Source organism: Lissotriton helveticus, chromosome 5_1 (genome assembly GCF_964261635.1).
Source record: "Lissotriton helveticus chromosome 5_1, aLisHel1.1, whole genome shotgun sequence".
Taxonomy (NCBI): domain Eukaryota; kingdom Metazoa; phylum Chordata; class Amphibia; order Caudata; family Salamandridae; genus Lissotriton; species Lissotriton helveticus.
Window position 1 is genome coordinate 1,102,554,626 of NC_136065.1, and position 27,821 is coordinate 1,102,582,446.

At 44.4% G+C, this 27,821-nt stretch overlaps 1 long non-coding RNA gene across 1 annotated transcript; it reads right to left on the bottom strand.

Annotated features, from left to right (window-relative positions):
* Positions 1–1,100: 1,100 nt before the first annotated feature.
* Positions 1,101–4,382, bottom strand: LOC144753512 (uncharacterized). Its single transcript, XR_013594394.1, has 4 exons — positions 4,280–4,382; positions 3,773–3,862; positions 2,787–3,043; positions 1,101–1,237 (listed from the first exon to the last, which is right to left on the bottom strand). It is a non-coding gene; the product is annotated as an uncharacterized LOC144753512 (long non-coding RNA).
* Between the last annotated feature and the right edge of the window lie 23,439 nt (positions 4,383–27,821).

Consider the following 27,821-nt stretch of genomic DNA (forward strand, 5'->3'; position numbering starts at 1 on the left):
GGACAGGTTTGATTGAGGGTGTGTGTGCTCCACTGCAGTGTTAGGAACAGACAGAACGTGTGGTGTCGTGGGAGGGGAAGTGGCTGTGGTAGGGGGGAAGGCCTGATTATCTTGGAGATGGTGTAATGTGTGTGGGGGATACACAGGTTGTGTCTTTCTGAACCTTGGGAGGGGTTGGCTTGGACCGTGAGGAAGTTGATTTTGTGGTGGAAGTTTTTTGATGGTGTTGGGGAAGTAGATTTTTTGATCCTGGGTGAAATACGCGGGGGGCTCAGTGTGGCTACTCTTAGGGGAGGGGGTGCCTGAAGGGGTGGATTTGCCCTCTGTCTTGGGGGATTTCCTCTTCCCCTTAGGAGTCTGGTCAAATGAATCTTTGGGGAAGAGGCCAAGATCAGAGAGGAAGAGAACCACCTGTGAAGAAGGATTTGCCTGAGAGTGAAGGGTAGGTGTTTTGGAGGTAGAGGTAACTGCGGAATGCAGAGTGCCTATGGATGTGTGTGTGAGTTCTTTTACCCTCTCCCCTGTGTGTTTGATCTTAGTCCTCTGAGTCTGCGTGATTTTTTAGGGGGGTAGTGTGCTGCTTGCGTCTGTTGCTGTGTGTGCATGTGCCTGTGTGAGTGTTCTGAGGTCAGGTAGGGTAGTGGTGACTGTGTTTGGGGCAGGGGTTGGAGGGGTGAGGGACTGCTGAAGGAGGGACACGGCTGCCATCAGTGAAGAGGCCATGGTCTGATTGGATCGCTGTAGGGCAGACATGTTTGATGAGATGCCCTCCATGTATGACACCAATTGTGTCAAAATACTTGTGTGTGCATGTAGGACACTCAGCATGGATGTCTGCCCCACATGTAACCATTTCAGTAAATCCCCGCCTCCACACTCAGGGCAGCAGGGGGGACAGCTGCAGGGGGTGCGGAGCCTGGCATGAAGGAGACACGCTCCCTAACCCGGCAGGCTCCACGGACCTTGGGAATGCGTGCGGCTGTGAGGGTTGAGGTGGTGGTGGTGGCAGACTCTGAACCAGTGTGCACTTATGTGGGAGCAGTCACCACTGCAAGGGAGTCATCACTGGAGCTTTCGTTGTCTTCTGCAGATGCTGAAGTCTCTGGCCGGTTCTCAGTGTGGCTCCCCTCACCCTCTGTGCCACTTGGTCCCTCCTCCTCCGCAGTGGACCCAGTCTGACTCTCCTCTTCCCCTTGTTCGGTGTAATTGTCTCCTCCTTCTCTAGCTGTTGATGATGCTGTTAACAAGGATGGGAAAGAGATTCACATCAGTCATCTGCATAGACTTGACACATGAGTTACATCGTAACACATCACAGAGCAAACATTAGCATCATTTTAACTTATGTTTTTGTTATCTTCATACATATTTGGGAATGGCACTTGTCTGTCTGCCGTTAAACTATGCTTCCCAAACACCTTATGACATGTGAAACATCTTTTAGATATATTTAGATAACTAATAAATACATGTTCCCTACAAACTATTTTGCGTCGTGTCAGCTCAGTAATGCTCCTGAGGGTCATGTGTCCTTACAAACCTGTATCATCTACTGCAAGGGATTCCGGAAGTGACACAGTATTTGGGATGGACAAGTCAATTGAGTTTACATGATGAACATATTTCCATCCACAGTCATCAAGATGGGCACCTATGTATTGAACGTCAGTGCTCTAATACTCTGCCTGCAGAACAACATACAATTTGAAATACTGCATCCTCACAAAATGATCTTAGTAAAAATATGCCACTAGCCTGTCTGTCTGAACAGTATGTACTGACTCTTGTACCAGGACCAGTAAAACTCAAGTGTTAAGTCATCACTGTGTAAAAAAACATGTAATGACAGAGTAAAGCAATATCTGTTGTGGTCAAGTATACATGCCCCGTATGTGCTACACAGAATACTGACACTTTGACAAGCTTACGTGTTTTCAACTAAGACATTAGAGTATGTCAAGTTATGAAATTTGTTGCCATGAAGTCTTCTGAGCCCTCAAAAAGGAAGTAATGCAGCATACACATATATATTGATGCAAACATTATGCACAGTCAAGGGATGGTACACACATGTTTACTCCTGTGTTTCTGAGACACATTCCATACATTAGATGCATGTAAATATTTCCTAGAAATGACACGTGTATTTCAAACATTTCTACATGTACACACTACCAAGAAGTCTGATACATGTATTTATCAAATTACACTGGTGAAAGTGTTGCCTGACACACAAACATCTGATGTGCCAGTGTCTTGTATGGCCTTATTTGGCATACATGACATTGGTACATGTGATACATGTGATTACACAGAGCACTATGTAGGTAACTAGAGATTTTGAACAAATATGAATCACAATTGTCTGAGGCCTCCACATTGGCCTCACCTGCTGCACATCTGGGTAACATTGTTTTTGTTGACAAATGTGCTCCTATATACACATATTTAACTTAAATGTAGGTACCACACAGAGTACAGGTCATATGTCAATCAATGGGCTGACACAGGCCAGACAATTAATTTACTCCTGATGGACAAATCAATGCACTAGTTGTATATGGTGCTGATCACAGAAAAACAGACTACAACTAATACACAGCACCTAAGTGACATATGTCTCAGACCAAAAGGGACACACCATGACATCAAATGATAATGGGTTATAGTCACAACCTGTACCTGAAGTGTTGCCTTAGCAGACCAACAACCTGTGAGCGGGTAAGCAGGCTGAGGGAGTTCAACAAACATGCCATACAGTGGTCATCAACATGGTACATACTCACCCCTCCTTGCTGCTGTCTGGTCTTCAACTGCCCATCAGGTCAGGGAAGACCACTGTCAGCATCCTGAGCATGTGGGGGGGGTCAGGGTCCATTGTCCATCCCTTTTGAAAGGTGGTGACCGCTTCAGGTGGACCCTCGCAATCCTCTTGGTCCTGCCACCTCTTCTGGCAGTGACGAACGCAACGTCTGTATTCCCCCACAGATCTTACGGCCCGGATGATGGTTATCCAAATTTCGTGCTTCTGATGGGCGTCGGCCTGTAAGGATGACATGGTGACACACCATTACTCTATTTGCTACATGTTTATGCTTCACACACATGGACATATGAGTCATGGTCAGACTGGCATATGATGTCTAAAGGGTAGCCAAGTATCATCATGGCCAGTTGTCCTGTGTGAACATCCCCCTCAGAAACATGAGAACAGTGCAGAAAAGTCTAAGCCACTATACACTCCTACATCACTTAAGCTGTCCAGTACACAAATCTACACAGTTTAGGACTTATATTACCTAGGTTTGCATGCTTGCCCTTGGGATCACAATGCTAGTACTGTTTTTTTTACATGTTGTTGGACCTGGGGTTACCAGTCCACATGGGGTAGCCTGGCACAGAGTAGGTAAGACTAAACTCAAAGGCAAATTGTGTAAAGCTTGCATCACACCATGAACAGTAACTCAGCGTCCATCCACCAGAAAAAGAATGACTCTACACCAGGTTGGAAAAATACGGATTGCTTTATAAAAGTTTCTTCAGTATCTCTATATCTCTTAGCAGGGTTCAAAATTCAGTTCAATCAATATCTCTCCATTTACTTATTGACATCTGCAAGGTTTCACATTACATTCTTATTATCGTTTTGTTCAGAAGAAAGCTTCTCAGTAATTAACCTTACACCTTCGCTTTTTAACAATAATCTCACAGTTCAGATAAGATGTATATCCAAATTAACGTTATTATAAGAGGAAACTGACAGGTACTTTACCCTAGGGAACTCAGGGACCACAAAAGCTAGAAGTTACAACGATTCAGCAAACCTTTCCCCACTGGCACACTTGAAGAATGACTCAAGCAGCTGTATGATTAAAAGAAAACAGGCAGGTTATCCATACATTTCCTATAGCCATATGTTTTACTTTACTCTTGTAGAGAAGGTCCTGAATATCATAAGAACACAGTAATGCCCTGGGGGATCTACCCCAATATATTCCCTGAGTACCGTCTTTTTTGTCTCCTGTCCCAGCCCTATTGCCCTGATCTCCAATGGCTGAGGACTGAACATTAACCCGGAATACTCTTTCCCTCAAAAGTCACTCCTGCTCAAATAAGGCAGTCACTGGAGTGAGCAGATCCAGTACTTGGGGAGTATTGCTCATGAAGTCATTGGTCTGGCTTCCGTCGTCCCAAGCCTGTGTGTTACTGCCTAGTTCTCCAGTTTGCCTCCAACTAAGGCCCAGTCACGTTTGTTCCTACCGCCCCCTTCCCGGCTTACTTCGTTAATGGTGAGTTGTCTTCGAGCCCCAGTCAGCGCCCGTTCTACGCCCCTGATCAAGGGATGGCTCCGCTGATGACTGGATTGTCTTGCTTTCCTCTTCTCTCGAGACGGAAGTCAGGCGTTCTTCACCCCGCTGGCTCATAGAGGCGTTCGGCCGACTTCCGCGGCCCTCCTCTCGCCGACTCCACCCACGAAGAGCTCCGCCTTCGCCCGGCCTCTTCTGGCGTCTCCACACCTCCTCCGACGTCACCAAAGCCTTGCCTCCGGAGCTCCGAGAGCCCCCGCTGCCCTCCGGCTGCGCCGGCTGATCCCCGCTCTCACCTCAGCGGAAGGAATCCGCGGCCAGGAAAGGGGGGGGCACTTCTCCACAGAAGGGGTGACAGCTAGCGGGACGAGACCTCCGCACGGTGAGTCTTGCTTACCGTAACCAGGGTCCGGTCCTCGACTCCCTCACACAGCGTGCCAGCAATGAGTTGGCCTCTCAGCTCTGCCAGCTGGTTCTCTTCCGGCAGTATCAGGGGAGAAGTCTGTATTTCGGACTAAGATCGCGCATCTAATTGTTGATTGGTAGTTGTAAACAGGAAAGACTAGGGTAGAGAGTGAGAGCTCAAGTTTAGCGGAAGATTCGGACTCGGACCTGAGAGAGAACCGAACGTAAGAAAAAGTGCGGTTGTGATTGGTTGTAGAACGAGGGCTGCGGAAACCAGTAATAATTCAGGGGAAAGAGTGACCCTTTTTGTTAAGAACTGAATGCAGGGAATAGCAATGTAGTGATTGGTGGAGAAACAATGGTTTCTGTAGCCGCAAATAATTTAGCAGAGAAGGTGGCTTTGATGCTACTCTAAGCGGAAGTGATGCGAAGCGGACCTAGGGGAAGACCAATGAAGTGATTGGTGGAGAAACGATGGTTTCTTCAACCCGAAATAATTCAGCAGAGAAGGCAACTTTGATACCATTTTGAGCGGAAGTGATACGAAGCGGACCTAATAGAGAACCGCAATGGTTTTATAGCGCGAAAGGGAAGGATGGTGATTGGTCACATTATGCTTTAAATATTAGGAACGTGAGAGGGTGAATTGCACGGAGGACAAAGGATATGCCCGTCGCCGCTGTTTGAGACTTCCCGGATTGAACTTTGTGATATCGAATTAAGGTAAAAGGAGAGGAAAAGTAGTGTGCTTGCTTAATGTGCTGGTTAGATAGTTTTATTGGTTAAAGGATAGAGATTAAAGTTTTGTGTATTCTTTATTTTCTTTTTGTGTGCATTAGAAATTGATTGGAAGAGCGAACAACGAGGTGAGGTGATGGATTGCTCAAATAGAATGATAATATGGAAGCCACAAGCATGTCCTTAAGACTTTGATATATAGGTGTATGTATATGTGTTTTACAGACTTGAAAGTAATGATAAAAGAAACTTTGGACAGTCTAGTGGTAAGCAGACATGGTAAACAGTGAATAGGGGAAGATATTATGGTACATGGCAATGTGGAATATATATGGATAGTTAACGGCTAGATCTGTATATTGTATTTTTACAGAGAATTTCATAGGAGGCGTAGAAGAAATAAAGGGAAGTTGAGGTCCTACCTTGGATCTTATTAAATTAAAGAGGTGAGGTCAAATTTGACGTATGTTAGGAACTCACTTGTTCCTCAATTTTCCTATAGAGCAATAAGAAATAGATGGACATGATAGTACTGCTCAGCATTAGTGGACTCTTTTAACAACAATGTAAAGGAAATGAAACATGTGCCATATATATCAATTGGATGGTTTCATTACAGATATCGAATTTGGTCAATATCTATTATATACTGGGATAGGAGAAGTCTATCTGTTGAATAATTATTGAAAGGTAGGCGTTTCAGAATGTTTGGTGTTTCACATTAGGAAAAGTAACTGCATTGATAGCCAGCCTATGAAACAATTAGGCGCATTACAAATATAATAATAAATAAGAGATTTTGTCAATTCTGTGAGTTTTGAAAATGTATTTAGGGTGTACTATTCACAACCTTCAGACTGTAAAGTAGGCAGAGGTGTGGTATACAGTAGAATATGAATGTGTATTGTTCATGGAAATATTGCAATTTTATTTATTGTAATTTCAAATGTATAATGTACCTTTTTTTGTTTGATTTATATTCCAACAGCCCTGATGATGTACTTCACTGGACGAAACGCGTCGGCTGTATGATGTTTTGACTAATTTGGATACATTTGAGAAGTTGAAATTTGTTATGGAAGCTGTCGTCATTTGGTGATTGATACGTGAATAAAAACTTGGGAATCAACAATCTTTTTGACCCTGTGATATTTTCAAGAAGTGTGGACCACTCCCTCCAATCAGTGAAATAGTATCAGGGGAGAATCTGGTTACACCACTGTGATCGTTATCACTTCAGAACTAGCTTCTCCTCGCTCTCTAGCTCTTACTGGGCATTCAGAGTCAAGAAGGGGGGTATATATTGGAGCTAGTGGAGTTACCACGGTGGCAGGGTTTGGTCGACAGGTAAGGGGTCACATCAGTACAGAAGGGCAGCCAGCCCACAGGTTGATCTATCCCCTCACAGTGCGCGTTCCTCCTCACCAAGTCACCTTACTCCTCACCAGCTCCGCCCCACACTCTCTGGTCACTTCTAAAATGGCCGCCCTGGTTCTGACCCTTATATAGACTGGGCCCAGGCTACTGGAACCAGCTGGAAGGTTCTAGAACCTTCCCATTGAAGTCCTATGGTTCAACCTCTGAGGTAATCAGTTGTGGCAGTTACCAGCCACCATTTTGTGTGACTAAATTTCCACCATTATAAGGGTACACCTAGGCCTCAAAGTTATAGAGACAAGGAAGCACCTAACCCCTAGGACAACACCAAAAATTTCCAGTGAACATAAAAATGAAAAGTACTAGAAGGCAAAAAGGGACTAAATAAATAATAGGAGGGACCACCCAAAGGGCTGTCAGGTCTAACACGCTTCCCCCCCAGCTGAAAGTGGGGAGAGCTACCCAACCCCTTGGGAGTTCTCATCACTAAGGCGGAAGTACCTAGAGAGACCGTCTGCATTGGCGTGGTCCACTCCAGGCCGATGTTCCACCCGGAAGTCCATTCCCTGTAGGGAGATAGACCATCTCAACAGCTTGGGATTTTCTCCCTTCATTTGCATCAGCCAACGAAGGGGTCGGTGGTCAGTCTGAACCAGGAAGTGCGAGCCAAACAGGTATGGCCGCAACTTCTTCAGAGCCCATACCACCGCAAAGGCTTCCAGCTCAATTGCACTCCACCTCCGTTCCCGGGGAAGCAGTCTCCTGGATAAGAAGACAACAGGTTGATCAAGACCCTCTTCATTGAGTTGCGATAACACTGCCCCACTGCCATGCTCTGATGCGTCTGTCTGGACAATGAATTCCTTGGAAAAATCAAGGGCCCTTAGGACTGGGGCCTCACACATTGCTTGTTTCAACTTATCAAAGTCTTGCTGACAAGCCTCCGTCCAGACTACCCGTCTGGGTTGCTTCTTGGATGTAAGCTCAGTTAGGGGTGCCACAATGGTGCCATACCCCTTCACAAAGCGACGGTAGTATCCTGTGAGGCCCAGGAAAGCTCGGACCTCGGTTTGAGTCGTGGGGGGCTCCCAGGTCATGATAGCCTCAATCTTCGCCTGGAGGGGCTGCACCTCTCCCCTGCCCACCAAGTGGCCTAGATACACCACCGACCCCTGCCCGATCTGACACTTGCTGGCCTTGATTGTCAATCCAGCCTGTTTCAGGGCTTGAAGAACAGCTTGTAGGTGACACAAGTGGTCCTCCCGGCTGCTGCTGAAGACGGCAATGTCATCTAAATAAGCAGCAGAGAAGGCCTCCATCACGGAGAGGACCTTGTTCACCAGCCGCTGAAATGTGGCAGGAGCGTTCTTGAGCCCAAAGGGCATCACACAGAACTGGTAGTGGCCCTCAGGCGTGGAGAAGGCTGACCTTTCCCTTGCTCCATCTGTAAGGGAGATTTGCCAGTACCCTGAGGTGAGGTCAAAGGTACTCAAGTATTGGCAGCTCCCAGCCGGTCAATGAGTTCATCCGCCCTAGGGATCGGATGAGCATCAGTTTTGGTCACTGAATTCAGTCCCCGGTAATCCACACAGAACCTTAGTTCTGGAGTGGTGCCCGGTGGGGCAGCTTTTGGTACCAGAACCACCTGACTGGGCCAGGGGCTACTTGAAGGTTCAATTACTCCTAGCTCCAGCATCTTAGTGACTTTACTGTGGATGCTGGCCTTCACCTTATCTGACAGCCGGTAGATCTTAGACTTCACAGGTGGGCTGTCTCCTGTGTCCACATCATGGGTACACAGGTGGGTCCTTCCCGGGATAAGGGAGAACAGCGATGAATATTGCTCCAGGACCTGGCGGCAGTCCCCCGCAGGGATGGTGAGAGAATCACTCCCTCCACCGACCCATCCTTTTCCTAAGACGAAAAGAGATCAGGGAGAAGCTTGCTTTCCTCTTCCTCTGCTCCATCAGTCACCATCATCAAAATGACCTCGGGCCTCTCATGGTGGGGTTTGAGGCGATTGGCATGGAGCACCCGATGGGGCTGCTGGGGGGTCTTAAGATCCACTAAATAAGTGGCCTTACCCTTTTTCTCAATCACCTCAAAAGGGCCTGTCCAGCGATCCTGGAGGGCACTCAGCTCTCCAGGCTCCATCACCCACACTTTCTGGCCAGGCTCCAACTCCACAGGGTGAGCATTGTGGTCATACCACTCCTTCGTCACTGCCTGGCTGGCTTCCAAGTTGTCAGAAGCTTGCTTCCACAACTTAGCCATTTGGCTTCGGAAGGCCAGCATATAGCTCACCACATCCTGGGGAAGCTTCCTGGGAGTCTTTTCCCATCCGTGTTTCACCAGGCTGAGAGGTCCACGCACAGGGTGCCCATACAGATGTTCGAAGGGGCTAAAGCCCACTCCCTTCTGTGGCACTTCCCTGTAGGAAAACAACAGACAGGGTAGGAGGACGTCCCATCTCCTCCGCAGGCTCTCAGGCAGACTTCTGATCATTAGAAATATCAAACATACCCTGTCTTCAAGGAAGCCAATGGCTGGTGTAAGTACTACTGGAAGTGGTCTGGGTAATAGGGTCTCTAATTTGCCAATCACTGTATTATCTAGATGCCCCTGCTAGGTCACACAATTATACACAATATGGATGAACTTGTAAACACACTCAATTATATCAAGCAGAAGAGTTTTGAGTCTTGTTAAAAAAATAATCATGAATGATTTATTTACCTCCCACTGGGGTTACAATCTAACATGTTATCACAAATTTTAAAAAGAATTTTTAAAAAACCTCATACATAATTATACATAAAATAAGTCAAAATTTAATCAAAAAAACAGTCGACGCAGCGTTTCGGTGCTTTTTCTCTTTTACACCTTCTTCAGGACTTTACAACATTTTGACTCCAATGTTTCTGTGTTTTATTAAAAAATTGAACATTTTGAAATGATCCCACAAGAATCTGCAGGATGCTCAGGTGTTTCAATCTCCTTGAGCTGAACTCTATATCTGAGTATCTCTGTGTTCTCTATGCACGGAGGAGCCACCATCAATCAAGGCCAAACTTCATATGGTTTTTTGTTACACCACCTTATTGCATTTTTTGCCGCAGCGTCTTCCTCTAATTTCCAGGAAGACGCTGCTACGGAGGAGCAGGGAGGCCACTTACAAATCCCAAGAGATCTGGATCCTTGACGAAAGAAATCCTGACAGCGGGGCTAAGCAATACCTATTGGCCGAAAAAACCTATTTTCAAACCGGCAAAAAATGCAATAAGGTGGTGTAACAAAAAACCATATGAAGTTTGGCCTTGATTGATGGTGGCTCCTCCGTGCATAGAGAACACAGAGATACTCAGATATAGAGTTCAGCTCAAGGAGATTGAAACACCTAAGCATCCTGCAGATTCTTGTGGGATCATTTCAAAATGTTCCATTTTTTAATAAAACACAGAAACATTGGAGTCAAAATGTTGTAAAGTCCTGAAGAAGGTGTAAAAGAGAAAAAGCACCGAAACGCTGCGTCGACTGTTTTTTTGATTAAATTTTGACTTATTTTATGTATAATTATGTATGAGGTTTTTTAAAAATTCTTTTTAAAATTTGTGATAACATGTTAGATTGTAACCCCAGTGGGAGGTAAATAAATCATTCATGATTATTTTTTTAACAAGACTCAAAACTCTTCTGCTTGATATAATTGAGTGTGTTTACAAGTTCATCCATATTGTGTATAATTGTGTGACCTAGCAGGGGCATCTAGATAATACAGTGATTGGCAAATTAGAGACCCTATTACCCAGACCACTTCCAGTAGTACTTACACCAGCCATTGGCTTCCTTGAAGACAGGGTATGTTTGATATTTCTACTGTTTGAACCCCCCTCCCTGTACAAAAGCAGGGGTACCTCCAAACTTTTTTACAGACTTCTGATCATGCCTTTCAAGGTTTTGTTGAACCTTTCCACTAGACAATTGGTCTGTGGGTGGTAAGGAGTGGAGAACCGGTAGGTAACCCCACACTCTTTTCACATAGCCCGCATGTAAGCTGACATGAAGTTGGTCCCCCTGTCGGACACAACTTCCTTGGGGAAACCCACTCGGGTAAAGATCCCCATCAGGGCCCTAGCCACTGCAGGTGCAGTAATGGTCCTCAGAGGAATTGCCTCTGGGTACCGTGTGGCGTGATCCACCAGAACCAGGATAAACCTGTGACCAGCTGAAGTTGGTGGATCCAATGGCCCCACAATGTCGATGCCCACCCTTTCAAAGGGGGTGCTAACGACAGTAAGTGGTTCCAGGGGAGCTTTCAGCTTCACCCCTGTTTTCCCACTGGCTTGGCAAGACACACATGTCCGGCAGTAAGTGTCGGACGCCACCTTCATCTGAGGCCAATAAAAGTGGGGGACAAGCCGGGCAAAGGTCTTGTCCTGTCCCAAGTGTCCTGCCAAGGGTATCTCATAAGCCAGTTCTAGTAGAAAGGCTCGGTAACGTTGAGGGACAACCAAGGCACGTGACGAACCGTGCACTGGTGCCTTGGGTTCACTGTAGAGGAGTCCATCCTCCCAGTAAATGAGGTAGTTCCCCGTAACGTTACCTGTTGCTTGGGCTTCGGCCTGTCGCCTCAGTCCCTCAAGGGTAGGGCACTCCATCTGGCCCTTACAAAACTCCTCCCTGGTTGGCCCTCCTTCCACATGCCACTCGGCAGGGATAGGCAGGTTACCCAGGGAGACAACATCCCCCTCCGCGGACTCCTGGTCCACCACCACAGGTGGCCTATCCGTCTCACGGGACGTGGATGTCGAGGCAGGCTTCTCCTGTCCCCGGATCTTTCCCTTTCTGGCAGGTGGCTGGGCCCTTGTTCCAGGCTCCAGCCCTTGCGAACCCCCCCTCCGGGTAGTCACGGACCTTGTGCTGGCACAGGCCCAGTCAGGTGTACCCAGCATCTCAGAATGAGTCCGGTATTCCACCTCCTTCCAAGCATTGTGCTCCATGTCATTCCCTAATAGACAATCAACTGGCACGGCAGGGCTTACGGCAACTCGAAGTAGACCTGCAACCCCTTCCCACTCAAATGGAACCTCGGCCACCGGGTAGTGACCCATTCTGCCGTCAGCCATCACAGCGGGGTGGAGTACATGTGGAATCACCTGCTCTGGAGACACCAGATAACTTCTTACCATAGTCATACTGGCTCCTGTGTCTCAGAGCTTCCCCTCTTTGGCCATTGATGGTGACCCACTTCCCATACTTGGTAGTGTTTGAGGGCACCTGGATCTTAGGAACCATCTCCCGATCTCCCAGGGACACTAAGGTGACACCCACCCACTCCCCCCCTTATCTAAGGGCAACTCCTCCCCGAGCACTACACTAGCTACTCCTGGGGCTTTTCCTCCAGTGGGAGGAGGTGGTCTCTTTGGGCACTTGACATCACCTTTAAAGTGCCCAACCCCACCACACTCATAGCAGCGGACAACCCTGGGCTGCTGACTATGGTCAGGATGAGGGTTTCTTGGCAGGTTAGCCTTGGGTATGAATCCTATTCCCTTTCCCTGGAAACTGTTTTGGGGGCCTTTTGAGAACTCCCTCTTTTTATCTCCCCCCTCTTTCTTCTGGGGAGCGCCCTGTCCGGTCCTTTGGGAATACCCTCCAGTCCCCTTTAAGGACACCCGGGTACTAGCCCAGATGTCCGCCTCCTCAGCAATTTTCCGAGGGCTGGTCAGCTTGCTGTCCACCAGGTGCTGTTGCAGCTTCGGAAAACATTTCCCGAGTAGGTGCTCCTGGAGGATAAGATCATACAACCCCTCGTAGTTACCCACCTCACTGCCTTGCACCCAACCCTCTAGGGCCTTCTTTGCATAGTCTAGGAAATCCACCCAATTCTGTGTGCCCAGTTAGTGGCTGCTCCTAAACTTCTGTCGGTATTTTTCTGGAGTCAACCCAAACTTTTTTATCAGCGCCACTTTCATGGTGGGGTAGTGGGTCTGCTCTCCCTGCTCTACGGCCAAAAGTGTAACCCTTCCTGCAGGAGGCATGTATTTATACAAGCCACCCCCCAGTGTTTTTCAAATATCCCATGGGCTCTTAAGGAGACCTCATAGGCAGCCAGCCACTTTGCAATGTCATCCCCTGCGCTGTAACTGGCGACTACGTCCTTTGGCAAATAGGGTCTGTGTTCCCTGGTTGTGTCTTTGGGTTCGCTGCCACCAACAGGAGCACTAGGAGTCCCTAATTGCAGGGCCTTGAGGTCTAACTCCCTGAGACTCAACTCATGAGCCATCCTCTTTTCCTCCCTCTCCTTCACCAACCTAGCTAGCTCCCACTTCAACTGCCTTTTCTCTCTCCGGTCAGCTAATTCGGCTTCGGTCAAGCTCCTTACCGAGACACTACTGCCCTCCCTCGAAAGTGTCCTTGGACCTGTTAGTAGGTTCCCCCCTTCGGTGTGGTACAGTACATCCACTCCAATGAGAGTGTCCCGATCCCCCTCTTCCTCCTCCTTCCTTCCATCTGGATCAGCTGCCATCCATGCTCTCAAGCTGGTTTGGATTTCCCCCTTTTTAGCACCACGCTTGAAAAACACCCCCTTTCTCTGACAAAATTCTCTGAGTTGTGCCGGAGTATAGGTCTCCAACTCTTCCAAATCAAATTCCATTTTGCCAACAGGGTATCAAACAGCCACTTGGAAGAATTCAAGGAAGGGTATCACGTGAGGGCTTCCTCCACCCACCACCAGGAAAGAATTTGGAAAAGCAAAACTGTAATTAGGGAGTCCGCTAGGAGAAAACTCCAGGTGTAGGCCTGTGGTACACACTGCGTTACTACTAAATGGATGCAAGCACAAGCTCTAATCCCACCGCTGAACACCAATTATGTTGGTCAAATTAATGATATCAGTAGGCCATGGAATTTTCTTTCTTGTTTTTATTCCAAATCTTCACACACAAGTAGCCAACGCGTTTCGTCTGAAGGACTTCTTCAGGGTGAAAATTATCAAGATTATGTCACGGATTATGCGTTCCAGGGCTTTATCATTGAGACAAGTCTTCAAAATATTTAATGGCAAAAATGTCCTTATTGGAACTACCAACTCGAGGCCGCGACCGGGGAGAACCTAGATGTGACGACCATTCAAGGTGAATACAGATATCACTGGTAAAAGATGTGAATAATGGCATCTTTCCAATCACGCATTGACCCAAACAATATTTGAAGAGAACTGACTAGTCCATTTTAAAATAAGGACATTCTTGCCATTAAATATTTTGAAGACTTGTCTCAATGATAAAGCCCTGGAACGCATAATCCGTGACGTAATCTTGATAATTTTCGCCCTGAAGAAGTCCTTCGGAGGAAACGCGTTGGCTACTTGTGTGTGAAGATTTGGAATAAAAACAAGAAAGAAAATTCCATGGCCTACTGATATCATTAATTTGATCAACATTACTACTGTATATTGTATGGTGTGCTGAACAATTGTGTTGTATTCGATAAAGTGCCTTTGGGCATTAGCTTTGGAAGCTTAGGGGTATGTGGCTTCAGGTTTCTGGCACCCACAAACGTAACTAGACCAGAAGAAAGTGGATGTAGTGCAGTCAATTGTCTTACCCTATACCCCTGCCTTAGTATTGCTAATTACCAATTATGTTGGGCCTGGGGTTACCAGTCCACATGGGGTAGCCTGGCACAGAGTAGGTAAGACTAAACTCAGAGGCAAATTGTGTACAGCTTGCATCACACCATGAACAGTAACTCAGCGTCCATCCACCAGAAAAAGAATGACTCTACACCAGGTTGGAAAAATACGGATTGCTTTATAAAAGTTTCTTCAGTATCTCTATATCTCTTAGCAGGGTTCAAAATTCATTTCAATCAATATCTCTCCATTTACTTATTGACATCTTCAATGTTTCACATTACATTCTTATTATCGTTTTGTTCAGAAGAAAGCTTCTCAGTAATTAACCTTACACCTTCGCTTTTTAACAATAATCTCACAGTTCAGATAAGACGTATATCCAAATTAACGTTATTATAAGAGGAAACTGACAGGTACTTTACCCTAGGGAACTCCGGGTCAACAAAAGCTAGAAGTTACAACGATTCAGCAAACCTTTCCCCACTGGCACACTTGAAGAATGACTCAAGCAGCTGTATGATTAAAAGAAAACAGGCAGGTTATCCATACATTTCCTATAGCCATATGTTTTACTTTACTCTTGTAGAGAAGGTCCTGAATATCATAAGAACACAGTAATACCCTGTGGGATCTACCCTAATATATTCCCTGAGTACCGTCTTTCTTGTCTCCTGCCCCAGCCCTATTGCCCTGATCTCCAATGGCTGAGGACTGAACAATAACCCGGAATACTCTTTCCCTCAAAAGTCACTGGAGTGAGCAGGTCCAGTACTTGGGGAGTATTGCTCGTGAAGTCATTGGTCTGGCTTCCGTCGTCCCAAGCCTGTGTGTTACTGCCTAGTTCTCCAGCTTGCCACCAACTAAGGCCCAGTCACGTTTGTTTCTACCAACCCCTTCCCGGCTTACTTCATTAATGGTGAGTTGTCTTCGAGCCCCAGTCAGCGCCCGTTCTATGCCCCTGATCAAGGGACGGCTCAGCTGATGACTGGATTGTCTTGCTTTCCTCTTCTCTCGAGATGGAAGTCAAGAGTTCTTCACCCCGCTGGCTCGTAGAGGAGTTCGGCCGGCTTCCGCGGCCCTCTTCTCGCCGACTCCACCCACGAAGAGCTCCGCCTTCGCCCAGCCTCTTCTGGCGTCTCCACGCCTCCTCCGACGTCACCGAAGCCTTGCCTCCGGAGCTCCGAGAGCCCCCGCTGCCCTCCGGCTGTGCCTGCTGATCCCCGCTCTCACACCTCAGCGGAAGGAATCCGCGGCCAGGAGATGGTGGGGGCACTTCTCCACAGAAGGGGTGACAGCTAGCGGGACGAGACCTCCGCACGGTGAGTCTTGCTTCTCGTAACCAGGGTCCGGTCCTCGACTCCCTCACACAGCGTGCCAGCAATGAGTTGGCCTCTCAGCTCTGCCAGCTAGTTCTCTTCCGGCAGTATCAGGGGAGAATCTCGTAACACCGCTGTGATCGTTATCACTTCAGAACTAGCTTCTCCTCGCTCTCTAGCTCTTACTGGGCATTCAGAGACAAGAAGGGGGGGTATATATTGGAGTTAGTGGAGTTACCACGGTGGCAGAGTTTGGTCGACAGGTAAGGGGTCACATCAGTACAGAAGGGCAGCCAGCCCACAGGTTGATCTATTCCCTCACAGTGCGCGTTCCTCCTCACCAAGTCGCCTTACTCCTCACCAGCTCCGCCCTGCACTCTCTGGTCACTTCTAAAATGGCCGCTCTGGTTCTGACCCTTATATAGACTGGGCCCAGGCTACTGGAACCAGCTGGAAGGTTCTAGAACCTTCCCATTGAAGTCCTATGGTTCAACCTCTGAGGTAATCAGTTGTGGCAGTTACTAGCCACCATTTTGTGTGACTAAATTTCCACCATTATAAGGGTACACCTAGGCCTCAAAAAGTTATAGGGACAAGGAAGCACCTAACCCCTAGGACAACACCAAAAATTTCCAGTGAACATAAAAATGAAAAGTACTAGAAGGCAAAAAGGGACAAAATAAATAAATAATAAGAGGGACTACCCAAAGGGCTGTCAGGTCTAACACATGTCCTATCAAAATTGCAGTGTAATCAACACTCACCTGCTCCTCCGGTTTTCCATCGAGCTTGCTGTACTGTGGAAGGACGCTGTCCAGCAGGGCCTTGTTTTCTTCTTCTGTGAATGCTGGGGCCCTCTCCACAGTATGTGCCATTGTAGAATCCAGAGTATGCAGAGAAAGCAGCAGTGGTATGGTGAGCAGAAGTCCAGTATCATGTAGTGCAGGCAACTGATTTCCCTTGGGAACAGGCAGACTTATATCTGTGCAGCAGAGGCAGACTCTGTACCATGCCTCTAAATTGCTAGGTCTGAGTCATTTGCATTTAATGATTTAGTCCAATCCATAAGATTGCACGCATTAGACACGCCTACCGTGACGTTCAAATATATCTCATCATAACACTATTGAATTTGATGCATTTGTGTAAATAGCGAACAGCTTCTGATCGCACGTGAATCATACACAAAGCAAAATGCTCGTCTGTCATCATGACGACCAACAGCCAATCAGTGCCTCAGGCTCAGTCAGGATACGGCACATGCATTCTTTCAGTACTCACCCGCCTCATTCCCCGTTGTAGTAAACAGCCAATCAATTCATGAGGCTCGGTCAGGATGTGGCACACGCGTCCTTTGAATACTCACCCACCTCGTTCCTTGTTGTAGTAAACAGCCAATCAATACATCAGGCTCAGTCAGGATGCGGCACAGGCATCCTTTGGATAGTCACCCACCTTGTTCCTCATTGTATTAAACAGGCAATCTGTGCATCAGGCTCAGTCAGGATGCGGCTCACACGTCCAAACAATACTTACCCACCTCGTTCTTCATTGTAGTGAACAGGCAAAGCATGCTAACACAATTCTGATGGGCCGCAAGTGCTCAACAATGATACATCAGCATGACAGACAGTATAACAAATATTCATGTAATGCTGCATCACATGTGTGGATGGAGTGAGGCACATGTCATAATGTTCATGTAATATTATAAATAACACTTCTATGATGAACCAAGCCTCATGTGCACCAAATATATTGTTTCTGAGGATATTACAATTGTGAGTGACCACTTTATAGATCAATCTCCTATGCTTGGACACAGTCCCAGGGGATCATTGTGTTAACCCAGGTCACATACATGCATAATCATTGCTTTTCCTGACTGTGTGTCAAAAAGTGCATAGTGTGAAGTCAGTTAATGTGTATCCATAGTATGTGAGTCTTGTACAATGCAGACACTTCATTGTTGAAGTAAATATTGTATTTAAATATAGCCATCATCTTGTATTTGTCATGTGAGTTGCTGTTGTGTCTTTGTCACACACTTACGTGTATGCGTGTCAAATATAGATGTGCTACTCATCATGGATGTTTTGTGTATGTGATAGTACAGTATTTGACAGACATCACAACATGACAAAGTGCACACTATGACAGTGGTGTGGATGGTGACAAGCTCTCTGTGTCTAGTGTACCAGCTAGGTTGAATTATATGAAACATGTCTGTGTACCTTTTACACGTGTGATAGTTGTTAGAAACATGTATCTTTGATACTTTGATAGGTGTGTGTTGAGTATGTGATGTTTGATCACATGGACAGTGACAGACACCGTTGATTATTCAAAGTACAGCACTGTATTTGTTGACAGACCATAACAAAATTGAACATATGTTCAGGATGACATTGTTGTCCTTTGTGTATTTGCTTGACCTCACACATCTGACTTTACAGTGTCTTGCTTTAATGTGGTTGTTGAGTTTAAGAATGTTCATTGTGAGATTGGAAAGTGTATTGTACATGTTAAAAATTTTGAATTCTTGTATCACAGGAGACCAGCTGTCCACAGACCCTTCCCCGACTCAGAGACCATGGTAGAACGTGACAGCATCAGACAATATCGATTCACCAGAGCCCCCATTGTGAAGTTGGCAGACCAGTTGGCTCCCCATTTGCAACCTGAATGCACATATCCCTTAGCGCTGACTCACAAAGTGAAGATGATGGCGGCACTATATTTCTTTACCACAGGAAAATTCCAGTATACTGTGGCTACTGCTGGTGGGATGTCACAAACAATGTTCAGTCATGTGCTACATGATGTGTGTGAGGCAATGTTGAACTATCTGAACCTCTACATCAGGTTCCCAACACCAGAACAGTTTTGTGCTATCAAAAGTAAGTTTTATGCTTTAGGACACATGGCAAATGTTGGCTCCTTTGATGGTACACATGTGGCTTTGATCCCACAACAAGCCAATGAACAGACATACAGAATCGCAAACATTACCACTCCATAAATGCCATGTTGGTATGTCTGGCTGACATGAACATCTCACATGTCTGTGTACATTTCCCGGGATCAGCACATGACGTGTACATCATGAGAAATAGTCGGATACCACAGATGATGTCTCAGCTGCAAAATGAGTAAGCAGTTCAATTCAGTTCAGTAAGCTTTATTCGGATTGTGTATCAACCGTGAAAGCAAATATACATATACAGACACTAAAATCCAATTACAGATTCATAAAAACAGCAAATATACATGTACAGTCAATTAAGTGCAATTATAAAAATACAATCTCAGTTAACAAGTACATTAAAAGAGCATACATTTTCTCGCATGAATTGATTTTAATATAAATGTCGCAGTATAAAAACAAATCCCAGGCTCTCTTAGTGTAAACAATAGCCTCATAGCAGCATTGGTGGTTATAACATTATATTTCTTAAACAATGGTTTTAGATTGACAATTCTATAGTTCAGATACAGATCGCATAAAAGTAGAAAGTGCTTAGTGCTCTGCTTAGTATGCTCATCACATGGGCATGGGTTGACTGGTCGCTGTTTCATTTTGGGGAATGCGACTAGATAATGAACAAGGCCTAGTCTCATCCTTGTTAATACAAAGTGGTGAGAAGGTCTTGTAACCAGTGAGAAGTAGCTTTGGAAGCCATCGAAGTCTATATACAATTGGTAGAGCTGATATGTGGTTTGTTTCCCAACGATTCTCATCCTGCACTCCTTCTTATGGGACAACAAGTGTTCTTTATCTGCTGTTTGGACAGACCTATCACATCAATTCGATTTTCCAAGATCATGAGCTTAAATAGATCTCTATTAACGTTTGCTCTATATTTTAGCCAAGGGATCTTAAAACAATTGTCCAATCGCAGACAGTCCTTGATAATTGATTGAGTAAATGTTGTCTCCTCTTTAGACCAAATTGATCTCCAGAGCAACACGGGTCTCAGTGCGATCAAGTCTGACAGGTAGTTGAGCCCCACTTAACAATGGATTAGCTAAGAGGATGCTGATGCAGGCAGGCACCGAAGCTTTTAAAAAAAAAAATAGTTTTCCTCTAATTGCAATTCTTGACTTAAATGGTAATGTGCCATATGTCATGTCTTTAAAACGGCGGTCCCTTAGTTTGGAGGCAAACCTAAAGAGCCCATGCAATCTATAAAATGATTTCATTTTCCTTGGTTTTATACCACAAACCATTGTATAAGTTTTGGCCTTGTTTATCAACAGCTTCCTCCCATTGATAAAATCTGTGAAGCCATCTATTAATCGATGTATGCCTACCGGTGTTCTAGATAGAAGCACATCATCATCTGCATAAAGCAGAACCAGTACATCCTGGCCCTCAGCTTGGGGGGCATCCACCTGTATCAACTTAAGGGCTGTGTCAACTTCGTTGATAAATAAAGTAAAAAGCAATGGTGCTAAGACGCAGCCTTGGCGGATGCCACGTTTTACCTTAAAATTATAAGTACATTCGCCCCGTAGGCCATACCGGACTCTAGTTGATAATTTCTCATATAGCCTTGCAAGAAAGTAAATAATAGGCTCTGGGGCACCAAGGTTAAGTAGAACTGACCAGAGTATAGCATGGTCCACTAAATCGAATGCGCTACTAAGATCCGCAAAGCATAAAAGAGGCCTTCTTGTTTAGCACATGTATATATTTTCCAATTAAAAGATCTAAATTAATAAACTGTTTTAACGTACCCAGCCCCTTTCTAAAACCATATTGAGCTTGTGATAAAATCTCATTATCCGCAACCCACTCTTCCGATCTTACTAGTAAAACTCTGCTCATCACCTTTACTGATGAGTCTAATAGGGAAATTGGCTGATAGTTCTCGGTTTCCGATGTATTCCCCTTTTTATAAATGGGGATAATAACTGATTGGCCCCAGGTCGTGGGAACTCCCTCTATAACTACAGGGTTAAAGACTTTAGTGAGTATCGGGCCCCATAGTTCTGGCACCGTTTTATAGACATCTATGCGTACACCATCCGGGCCCGGCGCTTTTCCCCCTTTGCTACCTCTTATTCCTAAACTCAACTTCATCAAGGGTGATATTTAGGGGAATAATGGGACATTTTCTGGGATTTGTAAAGTCCTCCGTAACTTCATCACCTGGATTAAAAATGCTAGAAAAATATGACACCCATTCCTCACAGCTAACATGGCACAAAAATTCAGGGTAACATCAGGTTCCCAACACCAGAACAGTTTTGTGCTATCAAAAGTAAGTTTTATGCTTTAGGACACATGGCAAATGTTGGCTCCTTTGATGGTACACATGTGGCTTTGATCCCACAACAAGCCAATGAACAGACATACAGAATCGCAAACATTACCACTCCATAAATGCCATGTTGGTATGTCTGGCTGACATGAACATCTCACATGTCTGTGTACATTTCCCGGGATCAGCACATGACGTGTACATCATGAGAAATAGTCGGATACCACAGATGATGTCTCAGCTGCAAAATGAGTAAGCAGTTCAATTCAGTTCAGTAAGCTTTATTCGGATTGTGTATCAACCGTGAAAGCAAATATACATATACAGACACTAAAATCCAATTACAGATTCATAAAAACAGCAAATATACATGTACAGTCAATTAAGTGCAATTATAAAAATACAATCTCAGTTAACAAGTACATTAAAAGAGCATACATTTTCTCGCATGAATTGATTTTAATATAAATGTCGCAGTATAAAAACAAATCCCAGGCTCTCTTAGTGTAAACAATAGCCTCATAGCAGCATTTAGACTGTTGAAAAAACTGTCAACAGCTTCTTGCGTAAGTTCCACTAATTCGGAAAAGGTTGTTACCATGCATTCATGAGCCTGAGCATGATTGCCTCCATTGATGTTTGGATCAGCATAGCTGACTGAAGGTCGTACCTGATCGATGCTGCTTTCATCTTGTACTTCACTACCCCTCAATCGTAGTGGTGAAGACTCCACGAATGCCGTCATCAGGATTGGTAGCCGCTGGGGACAGCACAATGCATGAGCCATTACCGGACCCAACAAGGTATCTGCGTCCATTGGCACATCCGATTGTAGTGCCAGACAGGTGTCCAACACGCATTCTTCGCCGCATAGCAAGTACCTTAATACAGGCATAACACAACTTTGCCACATTGGTCTAAATGAAAGAAACCAAGTCATGTTCAGGTCTCTGAGCCGGGATAGTCCAAGGATTTTAGTTACCCGGTCCCGGTAGCCAATGGCTAGGATCATTTCTTCCCTTGTCGCAGGTGTTTTTTCTGTGACATGGTTTGCCATAGCGAAATAACAGGATCAAAAATAGAATACCCGCTACTAGTCCTAAAAGGAGAGGAAGTCCGCCAAAAATGGATTGGACAAAGTCTGGAAAAATACCCAGGATGGCTTTGAATGGAGTTAAAGCACCCAAAAACACTGCTTTAAATACACTAGAGATACCAGTGGTATCAGAAATATTTAAGATTTCGTTCAGTATTTCTGCGAAATATATGGGGGAATTAGTTGATAATAATGAATGAATCTCTTCTGTTGTCCTTGCAACTTGGAGATCATACGTTTCTTTTGATGACGTGAGCCTGGTCGGCGTCTGTAGGAGCACAGTCTTCATTCTGCTTAAAGTATCTATTCGAATAGAAGCAAATTTCAAATCGGGCCATGACCTTGCCTCCCTGTCTGCAGACTCGCTGGGGAACAATACATGTTCACAGAACATGACCTTCCTAGTCACAGTTATGAGATAAGGTTTTCCGGGCAGCAAACTACAACATCTGCGATCTACTATTAGAATGTAACTCCCGTTCGAGAGTCTCCTAAAGAATGGTTCTATTCGTGTTGCAGGTGTGCCTAGCTGGTAACATGAAAGGTTTTTTGAAGGCCCTTCACAGGCTCCATGCAAACTAATACCCTGACACAGAAGTGTACCGCTCAGTGATCTTGCACAATTATCGCCACTGAGAAACACTTTCTGGCCTTTATTGCTGACACATTCGTGTGTATAGGGCAAGTTCCATATTGACTTAATGTATCCTTTACCCAACCTTTCATACTGGCCTGCCTGTATATATTTTTGGCAGAATTGAAACTGGAAAGTAGTTATCGGAATATTTATTATTCCATGTATTATCCATTCAATGACAGGTCGTTCTGACATTGTCAATGGCAATCTCTCAAGTTTTTCAATGCTCAGAATTGTATAGTCAGCAGCCTTCTGTGCCAAACTGATTTGTTTATCAGTGAGGTTAAAGATATTAAATAATGACGTTGTGTTGATTAAACGCCAAGGCACATAGCCAGAACGCAAATTTTGTAACGTCCAGCCAAGCTGTACAATAGAACGCAATTGGGACTGACCGTGTTGTAACATCAACAAGTCTTGCGATATTATATCGATTGCTGAAGACACAATGCTGTCCAGAGAATATATTCTGGAGGACAGAGTCATTAACCCATTGTCCACCACAGAAAGTGATTTTTCCAAATTAATACGGTCAATTTCCCGTATTTTTTCTGCTGTCTCAATTTGAGTTACTTTCCAGACTTCGTTATAAGCTGCATATATAGAGGCCGCTATGAAACGTTTTTGACGCTGTTTGCGTGGTCCCAATATGAAATCACGCAAGTCAGCACCTTCTGTAAGTAAAGTTAGGTGTTGCTTAATTTCAGCCAGTGTGGACGTTTGTAGCCATTGAAGGCAGAGCTTGCCCACGCTGTAGGTGGTTACTATCCCTGGATGTTGTCTTTGGGAATATCTAGGGTCTGGCCCAGTCAATGTGAACCCCTGTTCTTTGTTCAGGAATCTGTCTTGACAGTTATTTGTATCTGTGGGCCAGATCAACCATTTTTTCCATTCAGGATGTGTTCTGTTTTGGTTTAATATATAGTTTACGTCTATCTCAACATCTATAGAGCTATTACTGTTTACTGTTGGCTTTGGAATAGACGGTTTGTTCAAATCTTTGATTTTGGCTAAGCCAAGACAGGTAGTTTGTTGAATAGTGTCGTTCAAAAATATAATTTGTTCTGGGATCATGCAGGCTCTAAACAATGATTCTATACCTTGTACTTGCCAATCTCTTGTACCCCAAACAGTTTTTGCTTCAATATTATTGTTCCAGAAATCAACCCCAAATGTATTCATTTGTTCAAAGAATGAATCAGAATATATTAATTTTGTGTTTGTAAGCATGGTCTTCATACCTGTCTTATTTGACAATTTGAAATAAAATGTTTCTGCATTACTTGTGTTAAACCCTGAAAAGTATGAATATTTATCATAAAATGTTTTCGAGCTATCTTTTGGAGGAGTAGCACAATGTTCCCATTGGTTATAATTTAAAACATTTCTAGGTTGAGCAGATTTATGTAGATAATGGTTACCATAATGGTTGTAGCAGAACATCTGATCATAATTAGACGAACCCTGCAAATAATCATGTTCTGTAAATTTAGCAGACATCACAAGATCAGACATCATATCATTAATACTTTCAAAGTCCCAATCATCCGCAAATGAGCTTGGTTTTACAAAGTCACTCAATGAGATCTTGAATTGGTGTGGATACTTCAGGATTTCAACCGGACCATAGATTTCATAATCAGTTTTGTCCCATGCTACACCGCCTGGTATAGGATTGGCTGTGAAGTTTACTAAAGAAAGTTCTCTTTTCTCGATGTGTGAAGATGTGTGTGGTTTAAGGACCAAGTTGATTTTCTGGCTTGCTGTGTCCATTTTAGCATATTTCCCTTCAATGAAATGTCCCAAACATAGTACTAAGATGAGGCAAAGAATGAGGATAAATGCACCGAAGGCCACCCAAAATTCAATCCATGGAGAGATCAGATAGGTTTATTTCAGCTGTTGAAAAAGTTCCTTAGCTTTGTCTTTAAAAGTTTTTGTTGATGGCTGTTTCTTTGCTTCACTCAGGTTTTCAGATGAGTCATTGAAGTTGATGAAGTAGCCGGATGCTGTTCTGTCAATTGTTCCAATTGTTTTTGGATTTTGCTTTGTTTCATTAGCAAAGTCTGCAGTTACATCATCATAGGTTGTTGTTTCTTGATGAAAAGTTTTAATTTGGGTTTTAAGAGGTTCAAGTTCCATTGCTTTGTTGCATAGTCCTTGTTGATTCACTGTAGATTTTCCAAATGTGATCAGTCTTCCAGTTTGAGCCTCTGTATTCGTAGCAAACATTGGTGTTCTGCTGCTCCTTGGGAGTCCACTTGGCCTACTGTTTGTTATCGGCCACATGATTGTGGTTTAACCAGGTCGATGGATACAACTCGGTTCTCCTTTTTACCAGCAAGGGGCGGTAGTACTACTGATCTTGTCCCGTTGACAGACAAGACAGGAACTGCTTTTCTGTAAGAAGGCCCAAATTCCTTCTTTACCGCGATCTTCTCTCTGACTAGATCCCCGACTTTTGGAATCCAGACAGGCCTTGCTGGGACAGGTGGTTTCTCTTCAGTGGTTGTTGGCTGTTGTTTCAGTTTTATGTTGCTCAGGTCTTTTCTTGTTTCATTTAAGTCCTGTAAAATAGCCAAACGATCTTTGATATCAAAGCTTTTGTCTTTAACCACTGAAGTCTGACTATCAAGATCTTGGATCATCATTCTAGTCCCGAACAATAGTTCGTACGGACTGAACCCTTTCAGAGAATTCCTTGGCAGGTTATTTAGACTACGTTGGACACTTATTAGATGTTTGACCCACCCAGCACCCGAACCTAATGCCTTTTCCGTTATAGATTGCTTTATGTCTTGGTTTTTTCTTTACACCATCCCGTATCCCTCAGGAAGGAAGTGAGAAGAGTCCCGCTATGCTATGCTCATTTGGCCATGCTTTCCCATACGCTTGAAGGCTAAAAGGAATACATTAGTCAAAACGTAGCATGCTCCTAGCGTATATGCCATTATAGACTCGCAAATCCTTTTATAATAGTCCAGACGTCAGCCGAGCGCTGGGGTCTACATTATAAGTCAAAACTAGTCTTTTTATGTTAATATAACGCTTTTTTTTTTTTCTTCTTTTTCATGATGGGGGCTTTCTTATTGTTGTTGTTCATCTGGAGTGAAATGCCATGGCAATAGTCCTCCCCGCTCGCCACTGCGATCTCTATTGCAGTCTGGGCAGTTTTTTACAAAAATGTGATGATGCAGGCTCATGCCTGGCCACCAGTACACTGATTGTAATTCTACCAGAGAATCTTTTAGCTTAAGGTGTCTGAGACCCTCACCCATATGTGCGTCTGCTATTAACAAGCCTCTCCTGTCCGTGTTTGGAATTACTCTATCCCCCACTCCAGGGATTCGAGCAAAAGGGACTGAGTTTGCATCGATTATGTATGTATAATTGAGTGGATAATTGATCGGTAGTGCTGAACAGTCGCCTTTTGATGACGTTTTCACCGCCAGCACAGTTTCATCGTCAATGTACTTTACTGCACGCTTTTTTGTAGCTACGGAAGCCGGTTTAGTTGTTACCGCTGTGGCTGTCTCAGCCAATGAATTCCCTGCAACGTGAACGCCATCATGCTGATGACTCAGTGAATGTATCACGTGAGTTTTTGGTAGTCCTTTCTGTAAAAGAACTACTTGTTCCCAAAGCACTTTTTGCTTTATTGTTGCACCTGTGTCATCTTTATAACCGTTTTGAATACATTTCTGTAAATCGTTATTGTATGATTTGACGCAGTAATACGAATCGCACACAATAAGTGTCGGGAATTCGCGATCGGCATTATCTAGCGCCATTTTTAACGCTATTATTTCAGTTTGTTGTTCTGAATTATTTTCCACTGAGTGTGTTTTTGTAAGTAGAGGTCTTAATTTACCTCCGCGCCACACTTCTTTTACAATTTCGCATGTGGCCTTGTAAGCCAGCTCTCCCCAAACTGAGGGTTGAGCATGCCCGTCTGTATGTATTACACAGGCGTACTGCCGTAAAGGCAGAATGTCGATTGGCAGAGGGTATTCTTTCTCATATTCTAGATATTTTAATTCTTTCATTTCCGGGTCAAAATAGTATTTTACTTTGTCTGTAGCAACAGAATTTACCCATTGTATCCATTCTGGATTTAGTGCAGTTGTCGGTAAATTACATGGTGTTGTTAATGCCTCAAAAGCTGATTCTGCTGTTCTGACTGTAACCTGTCTACCGTCTGCTTGGTATTTTTCTTTTCTACAGCTGTTTGAACCGCATGAACAATGTTTTCCTTAATGCTGAACCTTTTTTCAGCTTCTGTGTACAAATGTGATTTGTATGCTATTGGTACCTTCTCTCCCTCATTAGAGGTCAGGTATGTGAATCCGCATCTTCCTGGGATGACTCGAATCACAAGGTTGCGTGTGTTGTCACGTGTTTGTAATTTTGTTTTAATTAACATGTCTGTTTGTAAAGATCTCAAAATTTCTGTGTGTTTTTGAGTCCAATTGATTCTTTTAAAATCTGGTTTTATTAGATCATAAAGGGGTTTGACCCTTTCTGCATAATTTATAATATAAGTTCTTCCGAAATTCAGGAAGCCTAGAATTGATTGTAGGTTTTTTAGTGTTCTGGGTGCTTGGATTACAGCACATTTCTCTAGGAAATTGTCAGCCAGACTTTTGCCTTCACTTGATAGTTCATATCCTAAAAACAGGACTGTTAGATGGGCAATTCTTGACTTTTTAAAGTTAAATTTGTAACCCTCTGCTGCGAACCCAAGTGTTATGGTGTTCACTCTCTTCAAGTGAGTATCCAAGTCATCATCTGTTAGATAGATGTCGTCGACATAAGATAATGCCTCGTCATCATAGGTTTGTAGTAACTCTGTTACCCTCGCTGAGAATAACCCTGGGCTGTTCTTGAACCCCTGGGGCAAACGACAGAAATTCTTCTGCGTGCCATTTATTGAGAACGCCGTCAAATATCTGCTCTCTGGTGCTATATTTTGACAAAAGAAACCATTAGAAATGTCTAAGGTTGTTTTGTATTTTTTGCGCACTATGTTATTCATT